Genomic DNA, 12,312 nt, shown 5'->3' on the forward strand with positions numbered 1-12,312 from the left:
CTCCTGGGCTCAGGCTCGCGATCGTTGTTCCGGCTCCTTCTGGGCTCGGGTTCACGGTCGTTGTTCTGGCTCCGACGTGGTTCCGGCGTATGCTCCCTGTTTCTTGGCGGCGGCATGTCGCGGATGTTGATTCCACCGGCCCCATGGGGCCTGGTGTTTCCGGCTGGACTGCGGCGGTGAGGAGGCGGGGGACGCGGGTACCCGTTTGGCGGAGGTGACGGGTTCTGGTACTTGTTCCTACCAGCGTACATTGCATCCTTTCCCTTCTTCGGATCTGACGGAGGCGTCTTTGATGGTACGGGGATCGGATTTGGGTGCTCCCTGGTTTTTCTTCTGTGCTCCGAGGATCCGGTGCGCGATTCATCATCGGGATGGCGATTGACGTGGGCGTCCTTCTGCGCGGTAGAGACACAGTGATCCAGATTGGATTCCAACCTGCGTGAAGTATCTGCCTTATGATACGTCCCAAACGTATCTATAATTTCTTATGTTCCATGCTACTTTTATGATGATACTCACATGTTTTATACACATTATATGTCATTATTATGCATTTTCCGGCACTAACCTATTGACGAGATGCCGAAGAGCCAGTTGTTGTTTTCTGCTGTTTTTGGTTTCAGAAATCCTAGTAAGGAAATATTCTCGGAATTGGACGAAATCAACGCCCAGGGGCCTATTTTTCCACGAAGCTTCCAGAAGTTCGAAGAGGAAACGAAGTGGGGCCACGAGGTGGCCACACAGTAGGGCGGTGCGGCCCAAGCCCTGGCCGCGCCGGCCTGTTGTGTGGGCCCCTCGTGACGCCCCCTGACCTACCCTTTCGCCTACATATAGTCTTCGTCGCGAAACCCCTAGTACCGAGAGCCACGATACGGAAAACCTTCCAGAGACGCAGCCGCCGCCAATCCCATGTCGGGGGATTCAGGAGATCGCCTCCGGCACCCTGCCGGAGAGGGGAATCATCTCCCGGAGGTCTCTTCATCGCCATGATCGCCTCCGGATCGATGTGTGAGTAGTCCACCCCTGGACTATGGGTCCATAGCAGTAGCTAGATGGTTGTCTTCTCCTCATTGTGCTATCATGTTAGATCTTGTGAGCTGCCTATCATGATCAAGATCATCTATTTGTAATGCTACATGTTGTGTTTGTTGGGATCCGATGAATATTGAATACTATGTCAAGTTGATTATCAATCTATCATATATGTTGTTTATGTTCTTGCATGCTCTCCGTTGCTAGTAGAGGCTCTGGCCAAGTTGATACTTGTGACTCCAAGAGGGAGTATTTATGCTCGATAGTGGGTTCATGCCTCCATTAAATCTGGGACAGTGACAGAAAGTTCTAAGGTTGTGGATGTGCTGTTGCCACTAGGGATAAAACATCGATGCTTTGTCTAAGGATATTTGTGTTGATTAAATTACGCACCATACTTAATGCATTTGTCTGTTGCTTGCAACTTAATACCGGAAGGGGTTCGGATGATAACCTGAAAGTGGACTTTTTAGGCATAGATGCATGCTGGATAGCGATCTATGTACTTTGTCGTAATGCCCTGATTAAATCTCATAGTACTCATCATGATATATGTATGTGCATTGTTATGCTTTCTTTATTTGTCAATTGCCCAACTGTAATTCGTTCACCCAACATCTGTTTATCTTATGGGAGAGACACCACTAGTGAACTGTGGACCCCGGTCCTATTCTTTACATCTGAAATACAATCTACTGCAATTGTTCTTTACTGTTCTTCGCAAACAATCATCATCTTCCACACAATACGTTTAATCCTTTGTTTTCAGCAAGCCGGTGAGATTGACAACCTCACTGTTACGTTGGGGCAAAGTACTTTGGTTGTGTTGTGCAGGTTCCACGTTGGCGCCGGAATCCCTGGTGTTGCGCCGCACTACACTCCGCCACCAACAACCTTCAACGTGCTTCTTGGCTCCTACTGGTTCGATAAACCTTGGTTTCTTTCTGAGGGGAAACTTACTGCTGTGCACATCACACCTTCCTCTTGGGGTTCCCAACGGACGTGTGTCTCACGCGCATCAAGACTGTTTTCTGGCGCCGTTGCCGGGGAGATCAAGACACGCTGCAAGGGGAGTCTCCCACATCCAATCTCTTTACTTTGTTTTTGTCTTGCTTTATTTTATTTACTACTTTGTTTGATGCACTAAAACAAAACACAAAAAAATTAGTTGCTAGTTTTACTTTGGTCTTGTTCTCCATATCAAAAACACCAAAAAAATTAGTTACTCGCATTTACTTTATCTAGTTTGCTTTATTTACTATTGTTAAAATGAATACTCCTGAAAACACTAAGTTGTGTGACTTCACAGACACTAATAATAATGATTTCTTATGCACACCTATTGCTCCACCTACTACTACAGCAGAATTCTTTGAAATTAAACCTGCTTTACTGAATCTTGTTATGAGAGAGCAATTTTCTGGTGTTAGTTCTGATGATGTTGTTGCCCATCTTAATAATTTTGTTGAACTATGTGAAATGCAAAAGTATAAGGATGTAGATGGTGACATTATAAAATTGAAATTGTTTCCTTTCTCCTTAAGAGGAAGAGCTAAAGATTGGTTGCTATCTTTGCCTAAGAATAGTATTGATTCATGGACTAAATGTAAAGATGCTTTTATTGGTAGATATTATCCTCCCGCTAAAATTATATCTTTGAGAAGTAGCATAATGAATTTTAAGCAATTGGATAATGAACATGTTGCTCAAGCATGGGAGAGAATGAAATCTTTGGTAAAGAATTGCCCAACCCATGGACTAACTACTTGGATGATCATCCAAACCTTCTATGCAGGATTGAATTTTTCTTCGCGGAACCTATTGGATTCAGCTGCTGGAGGTACCTTTATGTCCATCACTTTGGGGGCGGCTACAAAGCTTCTTGATGATATGATGATAAATTACTCTGAATGGCACACGGAAAGAGCTCCACAAGGTAAGAAGGTAAATTCTGTTGAAGAAACCTCCTCCTTGAGTGATAAGATTGATGTGATTATGTCTATGCTTGTGAATGGTAGATCTAATGTTGATCCAAATAATGTTCCTTTAGCTTCATTGGTTGCTCAAGAAGAAAATGTTGATGTGAACTTCATTAAAAATAATAATTTCAACAACAATGCTTATAGGAATAATTCTGGTAACAACTATAGGCCATATCCTTCTGCTAATAGTAATGGTTATGGTAATTCTTATGGGAATTCTTACAACAATAATAGGAGTGTACCCCCTGGTCTTGAAGCCATGCTTAAAGAATTTATTATTACACAAACTGCTTTTAACAAATCTGTTGAAGAAAAACTTGATAAAATTGATATTCTTGCTTCTAAGGTTGATAGACTTGCCTCTGATGTTGATATTTTAAAGTTGAAAGTTATGCCTAATAAGGATAATAAAAATAAGATTGTTACTACAGAAAATGCCATCCAAGTTAGAATTAATGAGAATATAAGATTGATGGCTGAATTGCATGCTAGGTGGGAAAGAGAAGAAAATGAAAAACTTGCTAAAGAGAATAATGTAGCTAAAGTTTGGACTATTACCACCACTAGTCATGATAATGATTCACATGTTGCTAAACCTCCTACTATCAATGGTAAAATAATTGGTGTTGGCAATGTTTCTACTCCTAGTGCAAAGCGTGCAAAATTACCTGAAACTGCTAAAACTGCTGAAACTGCTTGTGATAAAACTGCTGAAACTTTTTCCAACATTGGGGACAATGATTCCATTGCTGTAGGTCATAATGATTTATACTTTGATGATTGTCACATCTCTGAAGTTATAAAGTTCTTACAAAAACTTGCTAAAAGTCCCAATGCTAGTGCTATAAATTTGGCCTTTACAAAACATATTACAAATGCTCTCATAAAAGCTAGAGAAGAGAAACTAAAACTTGAAACTTCTATTCCTAGGAAGTTAGAAGATGGTTGGGAGACCATCATTAAGATGAGGGTCAATGATTTTGATTGTAATGCTTTATGTGATCTTGGTGCAAGTATTTCTGTTATGCCTAAGAAAATCTATGATATGCTTGACTTGCCACCATTGAAAAATTGTTATTTGGATGTTAATCTTGCTGATAATGCTATAAAGAAACCTTTGGGGAGGATTGCTAATGTTTGTATTATGGTTAACAATAACCTTGTCCCCGTTGATTTTGTTATCTTGGATATTGAATGCAATGCATCTTGTCCCATTATATTGGGAAGACCTTTTCTTCGAACCGTTGGTGCTACCATTGATATGAAGGAAGGTAATATTAAATATCAATTTCCTCTCAAGAAAGGTATGGAACACTTCCCTAGAAATAAAATGAAGTTACCTTATGATTCTATTATTAGAACAAATTATGATGTCGATGCTTCTTCTCTTGATAACACTTGATACACACTTTCTGCGCCTAGCTGAAAGGCGTTAAAGAAAAGCACTTATGGGAGACAACCCTTTATTTTACTTCTGCACTTTTGTTTTATATTTGAGTCTTGGAAGTTGTTATTACTGTAGCAACCTCTCCTTATCTTTATTTTATTGCATTGTTGTGCCAAGTAAAGTCCTTGATAGTAAAGTCAATACTAGATTTGGATTACTGCGCAGAAACAGATTTCTTGCTGTCACGAATTTGAGTATGGTTCTCTGTAGGTAACTCAGAAAAATCTGCCAATTTACGTGCGTGATCCTCAGATATGTACGCAACTTTCATTAAATTTGGGCATTTTCATCTGAGCAAGTCTGGTGCCTCTAAAAAATTCGTCTTTGCGGACTGTTCTGTTTTGACAGATTCTGCCTTTTATTTCGCATTGCCTGTTTTGCTATGTTTGATGGATTTCTTTGTTCCATTAACTTTCAGTAGCTTTGTGCAATGTCCAGAAGTGTTAAGAATGATTATGTCACCTCTGAATATATGAATTATGCACTGACCCTCTAATGAGTTTGTTTTAAGTTTGGTGTGGAGGAAGTTTTCAAGGGTCAAGAGAGGAGGATGATACAATATGATCAAGAAGAGTGAAAAGTCTAAGCTTGGGGATGCCCCCGTGGTTCATCCCTGCATATTTTAAGAAGACCCAAGCGTCTAAGCTTGGGGATGCCCAATGCATCCCTTCTTCATCGACAACATTATCAGGTTCCTCTAGTGAAACTATATTTTTATTCCGTCACATCTTATGTGCTTTGCTTGGAGCGTCTGTTTGTTTTTATTTTTGTTTTGTTTGAATAAGATCGGATCCTAGCATTCTTTGTTTGGGAGAGAGGCACGCTCCGCTGTTTCGTATGAACACATGTGTTCTTAGCTTTATTTCTAATGTTCATTGCGAAAGTTGGACTATTTCATTCATTGTTATATGGTTGGAAACGGAAAATGCCGCATGTGGTAAATGGTATAATGTATTGAATAATGTGATACTTGGCAATTGTTGTGCTCATATAGATCATGTTTAAGCTCTTGCATCATGTACCTTGTACCCATTAATGAATAACTACATAGAGCTTGTTAAAATTTGGTTTGCATGATTGATCTCTAGAGTCTAGATATTTTCTGGTTAAGGTGTTTGAACAACAAGGAGACAATGTAAAGTCTTATAATAGTTACAATATGTTCATATGTGAGCTTTGCTGCACCATTTTATACTTGAGTTTGCTTCAAACAACCTTGCTAGCCTAGCCTTGTATTGAGAGGAATTCTTCTCGTGCATCCAAATCCTTGAGCCAAATACTATGCCATTTGTGTCCACCATACCTACCTACCACATGGTATTTCCCCACCACTCCAAAGTACATTACTTGAGTGCTACCTTTAAATTTCCATTCTTTGCCTTTACAATATATAGCTCATGGGACAAATAGCCTTAAAAACTATTGTGGTGAAGAATATGTACTTATGTATCTTATTTCTTAATAAGTTGCTTGTTGAGCGGTAACCATGTTTCTAGGGACGCCATCAACTTTTACCTTTGTTGAATATCATGTGAGTTTCTATGCATGTTCGTCTTGTGTGAAGTAAGGGCGATTTTCATGATCAAATGGTTTGAATATGCATACTGTTAGAGAAGAACATTGGGCCGCTAACTAAAACCATGAATCATGGTGGAAGTTTCAGTTTGGACACAAAACCTCAATCTCTTATGAGAATATTATCTGTTGTTGAATGCTTAAGCATTAAAAGAGGAGTCCATTATCTGTTGTCTATGTTGTCCCGGTATGGGTGTCTAAGTTGAGAATGATCAAAAGCGAGAAATCCAATGCGAACCTTCTCCTTAGACCCTTGTACAGGCGGCATAGAGGTACCCCTTTGTGACACTTGGTTGAAACATATGCTATGCAATGATAATCCGTGTTAATCCAAGCTAATTAGGACAAGGTACGAGCACTATTAGTATACTATGCATGAGGCTTGCAACTTATAAGATGTCTTATACATAACACATATGATTTATTACTACCGTTGACAAAATTGTTTCTTGTTTTCAAAATGAAAAGCTCTAGCACAAATATAGTAATCCATGCTTCCCTCTGCGAAGGGCCTATCTTCTACTTTATTGTTGAGTCAATTTACCTATTCTTTCTATCCCAGAAGCAAACACTTGTGTAAACTGTGTGCATTGATTCTTACATGTTTACCTATTGCACTTGTTATATTACTTTGTGTTGACATTTATCCATGAGATATACATGTTGAAGTTGAAAGCAACCGCTGAAACTTATATCTTCCTTTGTGTTGCTTCAATACCTTTACTTTGAATTTATTGCTTTATGAGTAACTCTTATGCAAGTCTTATTGATGCTTGTCTTGAAAGTATTATTCATGAAAAGTCTTTGCTATATGATTCATTTGTTTACTCATTATCTTCATCATTGCTTCGAATCGCTGCATTCATCTCATATGCTTATAATAGTATGATCAAGATTATGATAGCATGTCACTTCAGAAATTATCTTTGTTATCGTTTACCTACTCGAGGGCGAGTAGGAACTAAGCTTGGGGATGCTTGATACGTCCCAAACGTATCTATAATTTCATATGTTCCATGCTACTTTTATGATGATACTCACATGTTTTATACACATTATATGTCATTATTATGCATTTTCCAGCACAAACCTATTGACGAGATGCCGAAGAGCCAGTTGCTGTTTTCTGCTGTTTTTGGTTTCAGAAATCCTAGTAAGGAAATATTCTCGGAATTGGACGAAATCAACGCCCAGGGGCCTATTTTTCCACGAAGCTTCCAGAAGTCCGAAGAGGAAACGAAGTGGGGCCACGAGGTGGCCACAAAGTAGGGCGGCGCGGCCCAAGCCCTGGCCACGCTGGCCTGTTGTGTGGGCCCCTCGTGACGCCCCCTGACCTACCCTTTCGCCTACATATAGTCTTCGTCGCGAAACCCCCAGTACCGAGAGCCACGATACGGAAAACCTTTCAGAGATGCAGCCGCCGCCAATCCCATCTCGGGGGATTCAGGAGATCGCCTCCGGCACCCTGCCGGAGAGGGGAATCATCTCCCGGAGGTCTCTTCATCGCCATGATCGCCTCCGGATCGATGTGTGAGTAGTCCACCCCTGGACTATGGGTCCATAGCAGTAGCTAGATGGTTGTCTTCTCCTCATTGTGCTATCATGTTAGATCTTGTGAGCTGCCTATCATGATCAAGATCATCTATTTGTAATTCTACATGTTGTGTTTGTTGGGATCCGATGAATATTGAATACTATGTCAAGTTGATTATCAATCTATCATATATGTTGTTTATGTTCTTGCATGCTCTCCGTTGCTAGTAGAGGCTCTTGCCAAGTTGATACTTGTGACTCCAAGAGGGAGTATTTATGCTCGATAATGGGTTCATGCCTCCATTAAATCTGGGACAGTGACATAAAGTTCTAAGGTTGTGGATGTGCTGTTGCCACTAGGGATAAAACATCGATGCTTTGTCTAAGGATATTTGTGTTGATTACATTACGCACCATACTTAATGCAATTGTCTGTTGCTTGCAACTTAATACCGGAAGGGGTTCGGATGATAACCTGAAAGTGGACTTTTTAGGCATAGATGCATGCTGGATAGCGGTCTATGTACTTTGTCGTAATGCCCTGATTAAATCCCATAGTACTCATCATGATATATGTATGTGCATTGTTATGCCTTCTTAATTTGTCAATTGCCCAACTGTAATTCATTCACCCAACATTTGTTTATCTTATGGGAGAGACACCACTAGTGAACTGTGGACCCCGGTCCTATTCTTTACATCTGAAATACAATCTACTGCAATTGTCCTTTACTATTCTTCGCAAACAATCATCATCTTCCACACAATACGTTTAATCCTTTGTTTTCAGCAAGCCGGTGAGATTGACAACCTCACTGTTATGTTGGGGCAAAGTACTTTGGTTGTGTTGTGCAGGTTCCACGTTGGCGCCGGTATCCCTGGTGTTGCGCCGCACTACACTCCGCCACCAACAACCTTCAACGTGCTTCTTGGCTCCTACTGGTTCGATAAACCTTGGTTTCTTTCTGAGGGAAAACTTACTGCTGTGCACATCACACCTTCCTCTTGGGGTTCCCAACGGACGTGTGTCTCACGCGCATCAAGACTGTTTTCTGGCGCCGTTGCCGGGGAGATCAAGACACGCTGCAAGGGGAGTCTCCCACATCCAATCTCTTTACTTTGTTTTTGTCTTGCTTTATTTTATTTACTACTTTGTTTGCTGCACTAAAACAAAACACAAAAAAATTAGTTGCTAGTTTTACTTTATTTACTGTCTTGTTCTCCATATCAAAAACACCAAAAAAATTAGTTAGTCGCATTTACTTTATCTAGTTTGCTTTATTTACTATTGTTAAAATGAATACTCCTGAAAACACTAAGTTGTGCTGCTAAGGTTGTGAGAACCTGCTTTGGCTGGGCGGAATCTACTTCAGGCTGTTCACCGTATCCGAATTCCTTCACCTTGCGATCAAACTCGTCAGTATCCATGGAGGGGGTATCCCAGGAAATTGGGTTGAGGTTGCCCAGGATCGATTCTTCACCCGGATCGTTGCTTTCTCCGACAGCTTCTTGCTGATCCGGAGCAACGTTATTTTCCGGTTCCTCAACCTGCACGGGGTCAGCTCCGGCTATCTGAGGGGCGGCTCCGGCGGTATGGGCTATGAAGTGCACGAAGTGACACCTTTGCTTCTCTAACACCTGGGAGACCCAGGCGGATCTGCATTGGTCTTCCACCTTTATTTGCTGCTCAGGGGCGGATTGGGTGGGCTTTGATTTTTCCAGGTCCAAGGTGGAATCTTCCTTAGGAAATTCCTGCGACTCAGATCGGATCTTCGCGACTGCATCCTGCTCAGCGGCGGTCGCGTCAGCGTTACTTACCAGTGTGTTCCCGTCGGAATAGACGGTCTAGCCGATGAAGATGTGTATCCCGCCAATCGGGATGATGGAGAGCTTGACGGGGTTTGTCTTAGCCGGAATCCAGCACTCATCCTCAGGGACGACCGGGAAGTTTCCGGCGTACTTGACGCGCCCCACGGCGATGGTGTCGCCGATGCCTCCGAAGGTAGAACCCTCCCGGTTCCGGCCTCCAGACGCCGCAGGCCCCACGGTGGGCGCCAACTGTCGTTGCCTATTCGACGGTACCTCGGAGGAGGGATCCTCACGAAGGGGAGAAGAAGTGGGGACCATAGGGCGGAGTGCGCTCGGGACGGTGGTACGCGATTTACCCAGCTTCGGAACACCTGCACGAGGACAGGGCCTACTGCTGCTTGTCTGGAATTATCTGGGCGCTTTCACGTTGTTACATTGAGTTGTGGTTGTGCCTCTAGGGCTCCCGGGATCCGGCTTATAAAGGCGCACGGATCTAGGGTTTACATGGAGAGTCCTAGTCGGAATACAAGTTGCCTAACTACGGTACAATGTCTTGCCGTGTACGTCAAGGATCCGCCTTCCTCTAAGAACGTGCTGGATCCGGATACTTCATGGGCCGTCACGGATCCAGTCTCCTTCGTAGGTCGGTTAAGGATCTGGCTTCCTGCTCCTGGGCTGGACTTCATCCTTCAGGATCTACAACAACTTGGCCGCCCAATGGGCCACATGCCTCATCACCAACTATGGGCCACCCGGGCTTGCCGGATCTAGGCCATGCCGTTGATATACCCATAAAGTATACCCACAACACCGCCCCTAGGGTTTCCCTAGATACAAACCACCGCTGCGTCGGAATCGGTGGAAACTCCTGCTACGGCTCATCCGGGGCCTATTTTATTCCAAACCTATGGTTTCCATGTGCATATGTCCTAAACAAAGCAAAGCAAATAAAAAAATTCATTGGTAAACCCTCGCACGGAGAAAGCTATAGGGGTAGATCTGCAGGGTCTCCGTCCTAGGGTTTCCCAAGATACAGATCACCGGACCGTCGGAATCGCTGGAAAACTTGCATTTGTCCCTAACGTATATGTACAAGTGTGATGTAAGGTTTGTCTAACCTTGCATGTACCCGGCGTTGATGATTTCCGCATACATGGGATAGCACTTGGTCAAATCCAGGATCTGTATGTGGAAACTCCTGCTACGGCTCATCCGGGGCCTATTTTATTCCAAACCTATGGTTTCCATGTGCATATGTCCTAAACAAAGAAAAGCAAATAAAAAAATCCATTGGTAAACCCTCGCACGGAGAAAACTATAGGGGTACATCTGCAGGGTCCCCGCCCTAGGGCTTCCCAAGATATAGATCACCGGAGCGTCGGAATCGCTGGAAAACTTGCATTTGTCCCTAACATATGTGTACAAGTGTGATGTAAGGTTTGTCTAACCTTGCATGTACCAGGCGTTGATGATTTCCGCATACATGGGCTCGCACTTGGTAAAATCCAGGATCTGTATGTGGAAACTCCTGCTACGGCTCATCCGGGGCCTATTTTATTCCAAACCTTTGGTTTCCATGTGCATATGTCCTAAACAAAGCAAAGCAAATAAAAAAATCCATTGGTAAACCCTCGCACGGAAAAAGCTATAGGGGTAGATCTGCAGGGTCCCCGCCCTAGGGTTTCCCAAGATACAGATCACCGGAGCGTCGGAATCGCTGGAAAACTTGCATTTGTCCCTAACATATGTGTACAGGTGTGATGTAAGGTTTGTCTAACCTTGCATGTTCCCGGCGTTGATAATTTCCGCATACATGAGCTAGCACTTGGTAAAATCCGACGCTTTTAGTTTTCGGGGTGCCAGAAGGGTTTTTTTTGTGAAGGAGCTACATGGTGTGCATTTTACTATTGCGCGAGACCTCCGCGCAGCGGTAGGATACCTCCTACGCACCACCTATCACATGCCATATGCGCGTGGTAGCCATCTGGGAATCCCTCCCGCTTCCTGCGGTGTCCCGCCGAATCCGCTGGAAACTGACCGGATTTGAACTGGGGCCACACTTTCCTTCGCTCAAGAAATGGAGGGAAAAATGTTTTTAGGTCTAGGACGCTCATTATTTTATGTGCTAAATGTTTTCCGTTTCGCGCGTTGGCGGACGGGTGCACACGCGCGCCCGGTACGGCCATACCGCATGTCCCGGCGGCCCCGTTTTGCACTGTTGGCAAAGTAAACGGAGCCAAAAATTCGAGCGGAGCCGCGTGGCGTCATTTTATGTGTCCTAGTAACCACTGCAAAAGACGGAATTGGGATACGACAATTATCTTGAAAAAACCGCATCTCCCGCGCGGCAGGTACGACCATACCGCATGTTCCGCGCGCCCGGTTAAAGGGATAGATCTACGGGGATCTGAGGTTAGGGTTTCATGTACCAGAAGGAATCTTCAGGTAAGATGATATAATTATTTTTACTCATTGTTCCTATGGAGGCCGATCTAAAGGGTAGACCGTGCACTCAATTTAATGTCGACGTGGTAAAAAAGGTAATCTGGATGTAATATAATATATACTAGTATATTATAGTTATTATAAGAAACAATGAAAGAAAAAACAAAACAAAATTAAAAAAAAGTACATTATGCCGAGGGGGCCCTAGGCGTATCAGGGGCCCTCGGCGTATGCTGGGAAACCCAAGCAGTACCCAGGGTCCACCTGGTCGGCCCGGCTCAACGGCTAAGCCGAGGGAGGCCCTCGGCGTATCATGTGGCCCTCGGCGTAGCTCGGGATCTGAGCCCCGAAAAAACACCTGGTCGGCCACGCTCGCGCTCAAACTTTTCCCCATCGCGCAAAATCTCTTCCTCACCTGAGCCCCGCGCCGCCGCCCCCCTCTTCCTCACCTGGGCCCCGCATCGCCGCCCCCCTCTTCCTCACCTGAGC

The sequence above is a fragment of the Lolium perenne genome, chromosome 5 (genome assembly GCF_019359855.2).
Source record: "Lolium perenne isolate Kyuss_39 chromosome 5, Kyuss_2.0, whole genome shotgun sequence".
Lineage (NCBI taxonomy): Eukaryota > Viridiplantae > Streptophyta > Magnoliopsida > Poales > Poaceae > Lolium > Lolium perenne.